We start from the raw sequence: 14,404 nt of genomic DNA, 5'->3' as shown, positions 1-14,404 counted from the left end.
GTTCAGAACTGAAAGTATTGAGATGTAAGTGAGGGTATTGAGATGTAAGCATCTGTGACAAAGTTGGCCTAGTAAGAAATAACTTTTGTTCGTGTCTTAAAAAAGGAGAAAAAAAGTCAAAAGCAAGCCCTACTGTATAATGACAACTAAAAAAACCTTCATCTCTGGGGCTTAATCTTTTCCATGTTAGTGTCAATAGCCAGTCATGCACTCTTGTGTGCAGCCAGATGGAAAGTACCTCCTTTGCATCATACTAGGACTGTGTCCATCCTTGGAAATTGTATTACATTTTCTGCCATACAGTACTCCTATGCTCAGTGACTGTTTAATAAGCAATAAAGTACTTTATCTCCATCTGATGCTGAATAAAAAAAAAAAAATCCTGACCTTAAGTTGAGCTTGAAACGTTAAGAGTATTGTAAGTATATGGCACAGTCATTATTTAGCAAACCAAAGCATCATTATTATAATTTAATTGTAGATATAAAAGTCAAAATTAAAAAAAATAAAAGCTTTGCTTACCGTAACCAGTTGTAGTCAGTCGTTTTAATTGCAAGAATTTATGTTAGACTAGAATTTGTTACTTTTTTAATCTCATGTAAAAAAAAATAATTGCAATAAAATATTAGTGTGAAGTATCTAATGAGCAAATGTTTCTGTGTCAATCCACAACATAATAATTTGAGTGAAAATATGAAACATTTTTTTAAGATATAAATGGCCAAAAAAAATCTAAATCTTAGAGTTAAAATATCATTTAAAAGAGAGGTAGCACTTGAAATGATGTGCAATACCGATGGGTTTGAGGGAAAACAGGCTGCATGCCTTGGTGATTGTTGCATCACCATTTTTCTTTCTCATGGTTGCAGTCCTGAAACTACTTCCTAACGAATTGAGCCTGCTGGTAATAGGTTTGCATTTATGAGATCAGAGTTTCATGTCAACTTAAGCAGGGACACGTTCTCCTTCTCATGGTGTTTTCTGTGGTTTCTCTGCCATCCAATACTGCCTAAGTGTTCTGCATCACCAAAAAAAGAGGAATTCCTGTTATCCTGTCACCCCCTCACATCCCCTTCTCAGCCTTTTCCCCACAGAAATCTCATCATCTACCTGCTGTTGATGCCCCTCTTCTGCGAGTGGCTGTCAGCAGCAGGGAGCCGCTAGATTATCTCAGAACCACAAAGTTGGACGTTAATTAGTTTGAGGTTATGTGGGGACTAATTCACGTTGAAAATCAGTAAATACAGACTTCTCAAACCAAATCAACATTGGTTATGCTGGCACAGCCAAGAGGGTGGCACCAGCATGGGAAGCATAAATAGGTACTGCGGCTTTCAGTACTTTCTGTGCTCCCCTAGGCCTTCAGGGATGAAAACTAGTGATTTGATAGAATGAAGTGGGATATGTGGTTTTTCAGTAAAGTCAGACAAAAAAAAAAAAAAAAAAAAAGTATCCTTCTGTGTGAATCTAAAGGCAATCCAAAAACTTGTTTTTAGCTGTCTTTATAATTATTCAGGAAAAAAAAAAATCAGGAAAAAAAAAAAAAAAGCGCCTCTGAAAGTCTGGGAAAAATGAAGAGGTAATAAACATGTGACATACCAGACAGAAACATTCATCAGATGGGAAGAAAGGAGAGTTCTGTCTAACGTCATTAAACAGGGAGGCCTTCACCCACAGCAAGTTTATGAGCAAGCTTAACTTCAAGTTTTAGTCTTCAGGATCACAATCAATTCAACTTCATCTCAACTCTTCCCTTGTGCTATACACAGCACTATCAGAAGTAGTAAAAAGGAATTTTAAACTTAATAAAGATAGCTATAATGGCATGTCTCAACAGTTTGGAGATCCATTCTTTTAAGTCACTTTTCAGACCACAACAGCATTCAAAATACTTGCTATTCTGAACTAAGCTTCCAGATCCTTTTAAAGGATCCTTTTAAAGACAGATTTATTTAAATGTTGTCAATGTTGAGTAATGCTAATGAAGTCTACTACGAGTTTTGTTGATCTCATGAGAAGTTTATTTATAAATTGTAATAAGAGACAAGCATTTTTCTGAATCATAACATCAATATTATCTTATTGTGTGACAAAGCTTTCTACAGCATTTCAATCTGGGGCAGAGGAGATTAATATGTGATCCTTCTGTCAAAACACACATCAACTATTTTCTTACTTTGCTTTAGGCATAATTTGACCTGCCCTCAACATGCTGAGCATGAATTAGCCTTTCTGGAAGAAAAATTACTTTCTGGTAAGATGGACTTTCCTTTGATTTAATCTCATTATTTGTCTTCTTTCATCTTGGTATCAAAAACTCACCAGTGCTTTTACAGTCCTCAACAGAATCCTTACATGACTTGAGTCAGACAGGGGAAGGGTAAGGCTGGATCTCCTCATGTACACACTTTTTAAATTGTTTATGTCATTCTTTAAGCCTGCATTGCATATTTTCCTCCCCACACCCTTTCCATCTGCACTGTCCAGTTGATAGCTGATAGGAAGCAATCACCTTGTCTCTGAATAGAGTTCTCCAGAGGAAAATCCATGGTAATTTCAACTAAAGGTTGTTTCATATGTGTGTGTGTGTGAGTGTGTGTGTGTGTGTGTGTGTATTTTTAACATATTTTTTTAACATATAAAATGTTAAAAACAGTAAAAATGAAATTATATAGTCCTCACAGAGGAAACATACTTTTTTTCATTTTATACACCTGAGCATGTTAAAATGTAAGAAACGTAGTTACATTTTCAAATTACCTTATCTCAGCCTTGTCTTGATGCTGTGCAATTATGATAATTAAAGAACCCTGGTTTATGGCAGTCTTAAATTAGATTTCACTGATTTTTAAAACACCATTAGATTTAAACCTCTCATTCCATCCTTAAATAGTGTTCCTACTAATGTTCTACATTCAGAGTGGAGGTGCAGCACTGCAGCAATTTAAGTTGACATAAAATGAGGCTTGTGTGATTCTCCTTTTGCTGACACTCAATCAGTGCTGGCTCTGGCACTGTCATCTCTTGATAATCCGGTTCAGAGGGACTGATCCAGCAAAAAGGCAAGCCTACCTCAAAAGAGGCATTACTGCTGAACTCTCAAAACTGGTGCAAGAAGAAAATGTACAGCAGCGACAAGGTTATACATGTAGGAGTTCCATCCTTACATCCACATACATGGTTGTAAACACACACTAGCAGAGCACTAAAGAAAATTTGGTTTAACCTATCCTTCAGGGAGACTTGATGCATTCATTTTCTGACCATAGGACTCTACTCTTGTATCTCAAACCTGTGTTTCATCTGTAGTTTTCTTGATACCTTTCATTCCTCCCACATTTTCAATACTCACCTGCCAGTCCCTTCCTTCAACTATGCTATTCTGAAATAGTTGAAAGTATTAATTATGTATTTTCTGTAGAGGTTTTCCCTCCCTTCATTTAGAGCATAACAAAGCTCTTCAGCTGTTTCTGATTTACCCTGTTTCAAAGTTGGCTACTCCAGTAAAAGCTTCACTGCTAAAGTGTGGGCTTTCAGGACATGTGCTTCTATACTATCTATTTTGGTTTCAGATTTCTTAAGATGATCCTACTCATTTTGTGAAGTAATGAGCAAGTTTCCTGTTGCCTGTAAAAGACAGCCAAGAGATGCATCCAAAGAGATTGTGCTCTGTAATTAGAATCTGCTGTGAAGCAAGTTACTATTGGAAATCTTAGCTGAGGCAGGCAACACGTCTTGTCTGCTACAGGACAAATGCACCACACCTCTGCACCATCAGCTGCAGCTACAGCCACATTACAGCCCAAGTATTGCAGAAGATGGAAACAACTGCTCCCTAGTAATGTAAAGATTACATGTCCTGATGATGGATTATTGCAACTCTTTAAAGGGAAAGAACAACACCCCATTTACTTTTTAAAGATTTCAGTTGCATTACAGTAAGATGCCTGTGGTAGAGAACAAAGGCAATTCAACAATGAAACTATTAAGAGTTAAAATAATCAGTGGTAGTGAAGTAGTTTAGTTTGAATTGATTCCAGGCTAACGTGACCAGAAATTCAGGAATGCTGCATATGTTACAGACACAGCCAAGTCTCTCTGCAGTAGGAAATTCTTTTTCAAGGTTATCAGTGGGGGTAAAATGGGGTGAAGGTAATAGTCAGAAAGGAGCTGGCAGTTGCTAAACAGATGTTTACCTACTCATAAGATTTCAGCTCCAGGCAAGAATAAGATAATTTGTTTGATTAAACTGTAAAGAGTAATGTGTCAGACTGCATAATTTTATTCAGACCGGGAGCCAAAAGCTTTATCAAGTGAAAGCATGTGGTAACATTTCAGGTTGGGAGAAATTCATTATAAACTTTTGTCTTACAGGACAGCTGACATTCTATTTCCCTTTTTGCTCTGAGAACTACTTTGTGTGTGTAAATGAAGGTCTAGTCTTCAGAAGAATTTCTTCCTCCCTTCGATCTTAAAAAAACGTGGCCTGAGGCCACCTTTTTAAAGCTGATAGTGGTTACTGATAAACGCAAACATAGCATGCATCTAGTGCAACCACGTGCTCTAGCACAACCCCACCATCACCTTAAGGTAACCCCAAATGAAATGAAAGACTAAATCTGTATTCAAATGCATTCTCAAAGAATGCCAACAATTAGGCTGCAGGGTGACGAGCAAAAAAGCTGTATACACAAGTTATGCAACACTTACAAACTTAAGCACACTTAGTAAAATAGCCGAGTTTAACAAGGCTGTTTTGACCTGGTTCCCTATCCAGCTGCAGAAGCGTGTGCTAGGATGCAGAGGTGAGAGCAAGTGCTCACAAGTGCTTCTCTACCACCGCTGATGAATATCAAGCTTCAGCACAAGGAATATTAAGGGGGAATTGAAAAATAAACGCTCATTTCAGGGTGGCACCGAAAGGCTCTTGTCTAGCTTGGAAATAGGTGCTGGAATATTTTCAGCGACATCATTGCCTTTAGGCTAACTGTCATTGAATAATAAATAGATCACACAGATCAATGCATAATAAATAGATCACATACTCCAGTCCATGCATCGCCAAGGGTTGGATACAGCCCCAGATGAAGTTAGCAGGGGTGGCTACAGGAGGGACAAACCCCACAGCTATATCACATAAAGCGTGAGCGTGTATTCCACCAGCCTGTCGCAATGGGAGGGCTACGAGGGCCCTGAGGTGCCCCTCTCCCTTCCAGTAAATCAGTGAACTGACGTCAGCTGCATTCTGTGCATCTGCAACAAGCCAAGAAGCACCAGAGGGGGATTTAATTTAAAAAGAGTTGAAACTTGTACCATATGCCCTCCTCCCCACCATCTGGCTAGGGGGGACATTTTGTACAAATCCAGCATGCCAACTGCCTATTCAGAAGGAAAAAAGAAGTTCCTCTTTCGGTAAAAATATTAGGCAGTTCCCATTCCATCTTTAGGGGCCTCCAACGTAATCCAGATCTATGGAGGAGTTCTGCAGATGCAACCCTATTTATAGGCTTCAGAAACTGGCAATGATAGATCAGGGAAAAGCTTGTTTCCCTGTTTGAAATTCAGCCTAAAATAAATTATAACCTGAAAGATTATATAGAATGTCTGAAAACTGCTCAAATCTGTTTATATCTAAACAGATACATGATTTCTATCAGATATCTTACATATTTCGTATCAGATTTAAGGTCATAAGATCATATTATTACTATAAGTTGGTATTAAGTCACGATTATGAGATCATATTTATCATATCCCATTAGACAGAAATAATTTAAATACATGATGCAGGATATTGTATTTTATCATACAGATTTATGATTAGACAAATCGAAGATACATTTATATTTATCATTAGCTTATTTATCACTAGTTTCTGTCTATTCAAGTAGACATCTAGCTGTATATCTATGGCTTATTTAATATGCTGTATTGAAAAAAATACACAAACATCAAGCTATAACCATTCCTGATTCATTACTTATTGATTTGTGAAAAATCATCTATCCAGAGAGAATAAAACAACACAGCTCTCATTGGAAGACCCTGAGACTGTAGAAGCAACACAGATAAATTAGAAGTTGTTAATGTATGTATGCAGTGGGCAGCAAAATCTTGATCTTGCTACTCTCAAAGCTGCAGAACAGGACTCAGAAAATTTTCTGTAGTGGGTATAGATTTCAACAAACCAGGTCCTTAAGAATTTGTCTTTTATATCTGCTATGAGTTTCACTCCAAATTGTTTTCTGGTTTTGAAAAGTTATCTTTGGTTGTTTACAGCCTCACATCTTCAGTATGTGTATACACTCTGATGCTGTTTTTCACTTCCTGGGACAGATTACAAAGGATTTTAAATAAGCTAACCTTAATGTTTCCAATTTTCACAGAATCACAGAACGGTTGAGGTCAGAAGGGAACGCTGCAGATCATCTGGTCCAACCCCCCTGCCAAGCAGGGTCACTTAGCACAGTTGATCAACAGTTCCTGTTGATAAAGTTTGTTACATCCAAAGCCCAAACCTCACTGAAATATATGAAGTGAGAACTAGGTTCGAAGAAACCATGCTTTGCAGCAGTTAAGCTATTACATCCTACAGAGTCTAATCAAGACACTTCTTCCAGGGTTGCAGCTTAACAAGTGCAGAACTGTAACAGAGAAACTGAAAATCAGTGAGAAAAAATACAGTCCATTTTTAGAGCTGACAAAACCTTTGAAATTGCATTTTTCTTCTGCAATATACATGATGCTTGTGACAAAAGGAAAAATATTGTTTTCTATACACACACACCCCAAGGCCTAGGCCATTTCATTAAAGAAGAAAGCCCATTTTGAACAAAAGAAAAGGTGACTCCATACATTTCTACAGCCATTCACACAGTGGCTTCTGAACCCAAGCAGAACTTTTTAGCAAATATTTGCTAATGAATTCTAGCTTCACTGAAGATATACAAGCTTCTCAAGCACTTATCTTTAAGCAGAATTAAATTTTGTTAATTGTACAAAATTTTGAACCAGCTTAGCCATTTGTGACAGCAATTCTATTCAACTTTTTAAAACAGTTATGGCATGACACCTTGTCCTTCCATGTAAAATTTGTCCTGCTCAAACAGTGTCTCCTTGGCACACTGTAATTGCTCCAAGTTACTCCCATAGTTGTAGTAACTACGTGAAATTTGTTCAGGTTTAAAAGTTTCCAACACCAATGCCAGCAACTCCAAGTCTATGTAAAGAACTGCTGCAACTGTGTTTTTAGATGTAAGCCCTCATTGAAAATACCACTCGTTGCCGTGAAAGGCAACTGCTGTTATCACTAATTCAGTTTCCTCCCTTTGTCCTAAGGACTGAGTTCAGCCTGTAGTGGCCTATAACAAGCTTCCTGTGGATGCAAAGCAAAGATCATAAAGAAAGAGGTGTGGCACAGCGTGAACACGAGAGAAAGGCTACAACCAAAAGTCCAATTCCTATAATACTGCTGTATTAATAGCATTTGCTGTCCCTGGGCTTTAATATCATATTCTTTAATATGACGTGCTAGTTACCAGAACTGTGCGATTATATCAAAGATGTTTGCCTACGCTGAAAAAAGTTTCTAATCCTTGTAGCTACATAGAAAAACTTGAAAGCGTGAACCTTAAAATCTGAAGAATAGAAAGGCCAAATGAAATTCCCCTGAAAAGAAATCAGAATTTGAAAGGCTAAGTCATTTTTGTAATTGTTGGGATTGACAGTGCTGGAATTTGTAGCATTCAAAAGAATTTTCAAGTATTTTTTTAATGCCTCTTGAGCATTCTATGCTTTAATTTGTTTTAAAATATAGTAAAAACAAGGCTGCTGTAATTCTGTCTGATTTCATGGAGAGAAGCGTTAACATATACATGTGTTACTGAGTGCACACGAGCCCAATACATCTTAATTGTAGCACATGTTCAGTACATCTGATGGAGCTCAGTAGGACAGACTGCAAACATTTTGAAATTGATCTTTGCACATAAATTGAGCACATCCAGAATTTTTAAAAATCTGAAAATCCAGCAGGAGGAAGTTTCCAGGAGATTAAACACACAGTAAAAATAGATGCAGGCCCTGAGATGTGACTGCCTCATTCTAAACCTCAGGCTACCTCCTGTAAGGCCACAGTTTCTCATTGTTTCACGTAAGGTGAAAAACGTCATTGTGATAAGCTAGTTTGGCAGGGCACAGTTTAAGAAATTCACTAAAGTAAACAGGAATTACAAGCTTTTGTTTTGACTGACTGACTCAGGACTTCCAATGTCGGTGGTTTTCTTGTCTTTACATGGCATTATGAATGCTAACATCAAGGTCCCTTAAATTAAATCTAATAGATCTGCATTTGGCAGACTCACTCACAGTATGAAAAGGGAGGAAGCACTGGGATGGGACAGAGGGAATTTTTTAATAATAATAATAATTGAAAAAAAAGTTTCATTTGTACACAAGTACTGCATTAATGGAACATTTTAGTTTTAAAATCTTTTGGGGACTGTTAGTGTTAGGTTAGAGGTTGGACTCGATGATCTTGAGGTCTCTTCCAACCTAGAAATTCTGTGATTCTGTGATTCTCTTGGCCTTTCATCCTTGTCATACTTTCTCTTACGTACACTGCTCCATGAGTTACTCAAATAATGCTGTGGAAGTCTCCCTTTAAGCTTGATACTGCACAGCTTATTCTGTTAAGATTTTTCATTTTGCTAGATTTCAGAAGTGGCAGCCAACCTGCTCCACGCTCCCTTCAACCCAAATCAATAATTGTTATCAGCAGCCATCCACTCATGATACTGACCTAAAATGAAGAACCTGACAACATCTGATTGAGACAGTATTTGTCAGTGTCACTAAACAATGCCTAAGTGACAAATAATACTTCAGGAAGTGTAACACAATACCATTTTCAATGTCAATAAGTCAAGAATTCTTCAGCGGACCATTCTGGACAGCCATAAGGTTGGGCTCCAAAAAAAATTCAAAATACCTACTAGCAGTGATAACTTAGATTAATACATTTTCTCATCTTTTTAAAATAAGACCTTGAATAGTGTAAACCATTAGTCAAAAGCTGCTGCCCATGAACAGCCAGATATATTCTTCAAGATGCTAAGAAACCACAGCTTCTCTTCAGTTTTGTCAGAAAGGCAAAAGCTCAACATCTTGAGGTTATGGCTCTTATTCAGCTTAGTGCTTCCTTCAAGTGGTTTGTATTAGTTGCTGTTTTCTTATGACAACACCAAAACTTGCTCATCTTCAAGTTTGTGTGTATCTACATAGGTAGACATACCATATGCTACCGAGTAGTCGTGTGTCTGACACAAAGTGGTGGAGGTCCAGTTTATATTTCAGCTTTTTATACATGAGATGGTAATTCAGCAGACTTTCATCTGAAGGGGCAAAACATCCACATTTCAATATCAGTAAGCATAATTCAAGAAGAAAATCTACTTCAGGGAAAAAAGAAAAATCTGCACACCCCTGCAAAACTTAACACAATCCTGATGGGACTTTCTACTCAACTCCAGTAGCAAGTGTAACATACAGAAATCCACATTTGCTCTCATTTGACTTCTGATGCAGGCACTCAAATATTGATCCAAAATGGGTTTAGAACATGACTTAGAAGACCTGAGCTACCCATCTCCATTAGAAGACGCAGAAAGTTTCCAATGATTTCCAAATGAGTTTGTGAACTGCAAGTAACTGTTAGGACACAAGAATAATTTTAATATTTTACGCTTTGCACAATCACATCAAACAACACAACACCCATCAGCCCCAGAGAGTCAGGAAATATTTCTTGATTCTGGACGTACCACCTCAGGGATACACCGCCATCAGTTAGCACTTTTTATGCCCCAGAACAACAAAGAATAGAAACTAGGGAAAATGTTTCATTTGAGAAATGAGTCAAGCCCCTGTTTAACTACAAAAAATCCTTAGCACCTGAGTCATGCAAAGCCAGCAACACTTTTAACATCATCTAAAATTTAACATATGCATTGCTGTTACATACTAATAAGTATGCCACTATTAATTAGATTTAACTTGGCATTTCTAATGCCATTATAGCGCACTTTTCACTAACAGCTATATAGATTTCTTTGTTGTCCTAACAGAGAAGTACTATGTCATCTGTAATACCTGCTTAATCCAGGCAGTGCTTATACTGGAAACTTGAGGCAGCTGCACTAAATTTATATCTAGATATGGAAATCTTTATAAAGGAAGCACAAAACCAGACTACAGGTAAACCTCCACACATTTTTGGTTTGTTTTTCTGAAAGAAAAAAAAAAAAAAGAATAGTACTTGGATTACCACAGCCATTGCTAGCAAAAGTACAAGCATTACCACTGTTACAACTCTGGCAAGAATACATCACCTGTATATGTTAAAAGATAGTGCAAATGGAAAAGCTTTTGGACTTTCACTCACATCATTTCCAGCTAGAGGTTAACTCGTGTGTGATGGGAGGTACTGTTAATCTCAGAGCAGAGATCAAGTGCCAGCTACATCAGCACAAGTTGCTGGAAGATCTTTATACTGGGTAATGTGTCCTACTTGGGCCCTTCAGCTGCATCGGCAGTATCTCATCTCCAGGCTGACTAGATGTCTGAAATCTTTCCCACTTGGAAAGCTGATTCTTGCAAAAGTCTTGGATTGTCAGTTTAGGACATGAAACATGTCCTTTAAAATGCCTGTAGCCCTATAATTTCAGTAGCTGTGTGTCAAATGTGTGTGCCAGATTCTGTTACACTCATGTTGCTTGGCATATAATAACTACATTGAGATACAAAATTCAACAGTGCATTTTGATTTAATTAATGCAGATTTTAAATCTCTAAGGAATTATTTCTGTTATCCATGGTGACTGTATATGTAACAACTTCATCTGTGAACTGTGCACATGTACACACCACTATTTAACGTATTTCACATCTTTTTTAAAAGCATCTCTAACCAAAATTTCACGATATGGACTGGCAACAGTTAAATTGGACTTGTTGGAACTGGATGATCTTTAATGTCCCTTTCAACCCAAGCCATTCTATGAAATTATTCCAAATGTTAACTGTTTGAAATGTGCACTTCGGTTCCTATTTGCATGTAGACTCCATGCTTTTTTCTACTTGATTAAAGACCCATCCTTTGTGATCATTATCTTCATTTACTTCAAGATAAGACTATGACTCTACAACTAGGAACAGTTGTCATTTCTGAGGAAACAAAAGGTAAAGTGAAAGAACAATAGGCACACAAACAAACATCTGATAAGCTCTGTTAGGAGCAGGTCCTCACAGGAGGAACCTTACTCTGTGTTCATACTCAGACCTTAGGGCAACTTACAAATCCTGCCCAGTCACAGAACAGTGATCTGAAGGAAAGAGTCTGATGCAAATCAACAGAGGTGCTATTATGCAACACTAATCACATTAATTTAGAAAGCAGAGATTGAACCTAAAGCAGTGAACTTGAGAAAGTTAAGTATGTTTTTACAGGAGGAAATAGCTCTCCCATGAGAGCTAGGGAATATCTGGTGGCCACTTGTTGATTGACTTGTTCACTGACTAAGCTGCAGCAGGGAATCAACCACCACCACAGCTGAGAAAATCTTTGACTTATATATGTGTTCTCCAGGGTATGGGGTGTTGCTTCATTTTTTGTGTTTTAATATCCAACAAGGTGCCAACCCTGACAGGAGCTTTTCCTGTGAGGGAAGTATTCATGATCATTTTCCCTTCTCCCCTGCATGGTCTCTTTGAAGTGATGCTGGCATTAGCAGCAGTTTTAATTGAATGCCTCCCATCTTACCAGCCTTATTTTTGTGAAGTGTGTAGTATTTCACATCTTTGAGACTCCTCTGCCCATGATTTCCACGGTTATTAGGGGAGAGGGACAGATACAGCTCACTTCCTTCAGAAGGGGTTCTGCCAAAGCAGCTGTTGCAGTTAATTGCTGAAGACAGACATACTCTCGATGCCAAGCACAATGTACAAATTACACCATGCTGCCTCAGTTCTGGACTCTCAGAACTCATTCTGTGCTCTCCCCCAAGGATCAAACCCCATCTGTTAACGCTCATGTATGGAAGCAGCAGCTCATTGATCATATCACTCTTATGCATGAACTAGTAGCTAGAGAAATCATTTTAGCATTCAGTCTGGGGCTGGTGTGGAGCTCAAAAATAATGCTGAAGATGTGTTGGTTGGTGAGGTGTAAGAGGTGTTTATCTACTCTAGGTTTCAGCAGGGAAGCTGGTATTTTCTCCACACAAAATGGTGGCTCTTCCCTTTTATTAAAGTTAGTCAGATACCCTTTGGAACCTGATTATAAAGGGGAAAAAAAGGTCCTGTGATTTCTTTCACAAAAAAAGTTTTGCCTGAGTCCAACTGGCATTTTCAACAGGCAGTATAAATTTTACTGCCATGATTTGGCAAGAGGTAACCTTAGAATACTCTTAAAAAGTCATTTTCTCAGATGTTAATTCATGTATACTCAAACTAGCAACAGAGGCAGAATTCATTTTTTCCTTTGCCAAAAGAATTGAAAAATCATGTCTTCAAGGAAAGGACATAACCCTTCCAGCATATACACAATTAAACAAGCCACATATATGCTTTCCATTGTATTTTATGTGAGCAGAGAGGTCTCTTAAACACCTTGAAATAATACATTTTATGTTTGACAAGAAAATAACTGGCATGTTTATGGCTATTCTACAGCTTTATCAGCGGGAACAAACAAAGTTTTCTGATTTATCTACTCAGAAATGGGGTTCACTGAGATTAGTTTGCCATGTCATTAAAAGCACAAACCGTTGCACAGTCACTGAGGGTATCTCATTTCCAGGGCTATTTGGTTGCTGGTTTAGGATTGCTTGCAGTCAGCTTCCAAGACTAAAATTCACAGGGCTTTGGAATTCTTTTTTTTTTTTTTTTTTCCCCTCCCCTTGAAAGAAGCAGTAACCACGTCAAAATATACACTATAATTTTAGCCTCCTCTCCAGAGTCTTTCTTTCTGTATCTTCTAAGTTCCTTCATTAACATTTGTATTTGGAGCTTATTTTTAAGGAAAAAAAAATCTATTTCATCTGTCAGTGACAGTTTCACATGCTAGGACATTGTTTCATATGTTCATTCCCTTACTAGGGCTGAATTAATATTAAATACCTCATACCTCCTAAGAATTTAATCATAACCATTTTATGGAAAAATTCAGTGCATAGAATTATATAAGATTGGATCTTTTTAAAATATATATATACTCCCATAGGATAGCTATACAGGTCTAGATAAAAAGCCTCATTTAACCAGAATTACCTCCTAAATTCAACTATGCTATTAAATCATCACTTGCTATCAAAGAAACTGTACCATATAGCCTATGGTGTATATACAGACGTAGCTATATATATATGGTATAGCCACATTCCCATACCATTTCTATAAAGCTTGTCAAGAAGCTTTCAGAATTTTATGTTCTACAAGATTCAAAACTGAGTTGAAAGTAGGAGAGGAAACATTAAAGATCCTAAATAAAGTACATTATTGCATCATACCAACACTCCATGAAGTCCATGCTCCTGGGCCTGATATGGTCAGTAATGAATGTTTTGAGAAGGTGAGCTAAGGAAGTAGACAATGATTTAATGCATTGCCAGTATGGAAATAGTGTCCCTGAACCATAGATTACTGTATATCCTGAAGCAAGCAAGTTTATCCTTATTAGTGTAAGTCTGGATGTTCTTATCTATGTGCATGTCCTTCTTATAATCTGTTTATCTCTTGGACTTTATGAGATTCTGGGGCAATTTCCAGAATCTATCATTTCTGAACAACACATATTTATTTCACAGCTTTAGTATTTGCTAAAATATTTGATGTCCAATGTTCTTATTGATGACCAATCAATGCCCCTAAAGTTTATTAACAAACATTAAGCAGGATTTTTAGTTCTATCTATTTTCCAGACTAAAATGCAACTTATTAAAGCAAGCATGCAAAGCTGCCTTGAGATTGAAAACATTACATATATGTTTGTCATTATAATTCACTTGATGTTTGCTCAGTGGACAAGTCTCCTAGGATGCAAATATTTTCTGGAAATCACACTGAACAGCAGTTCACTGCATAATAACAGGCAGTGCAAGAAGAATGAACAGTAAAATCACATTCAGTCCATTTTATATTGATAAAGCTTTGTGTTTGGGGACGAACATTCTAATAACCATGAGGATGGTTGTTCTGATTAAATGGATTTCCTCCAGCAGTTTGGAGCTGCAGTGCCAGAAGCATGTTGCACTGAAGGTACTCTCATCCTTACACAAATGGAAGTATTAAATTTAGTGTCAGGTTACGGGTTGCTCTCTAAACCATTTGATCCCACCCATGAACATCC

The sequence above is a fragment of the Anas acuta genome, chromosome 2 (genome assembly GCF_963932015.1).
Source record: "Anas acuta chromosome 2, bAnaAcu1.1, whole genome shotgun sequence".
NCBI classification, from domain to species: Eukaryota; Metazoa; Chordata; class Aves; order Anseriformes; family Anatidae; genus Anas; species Anas acuta.
Note: the sequence above shows the minus strand (reverse complement) of the source record.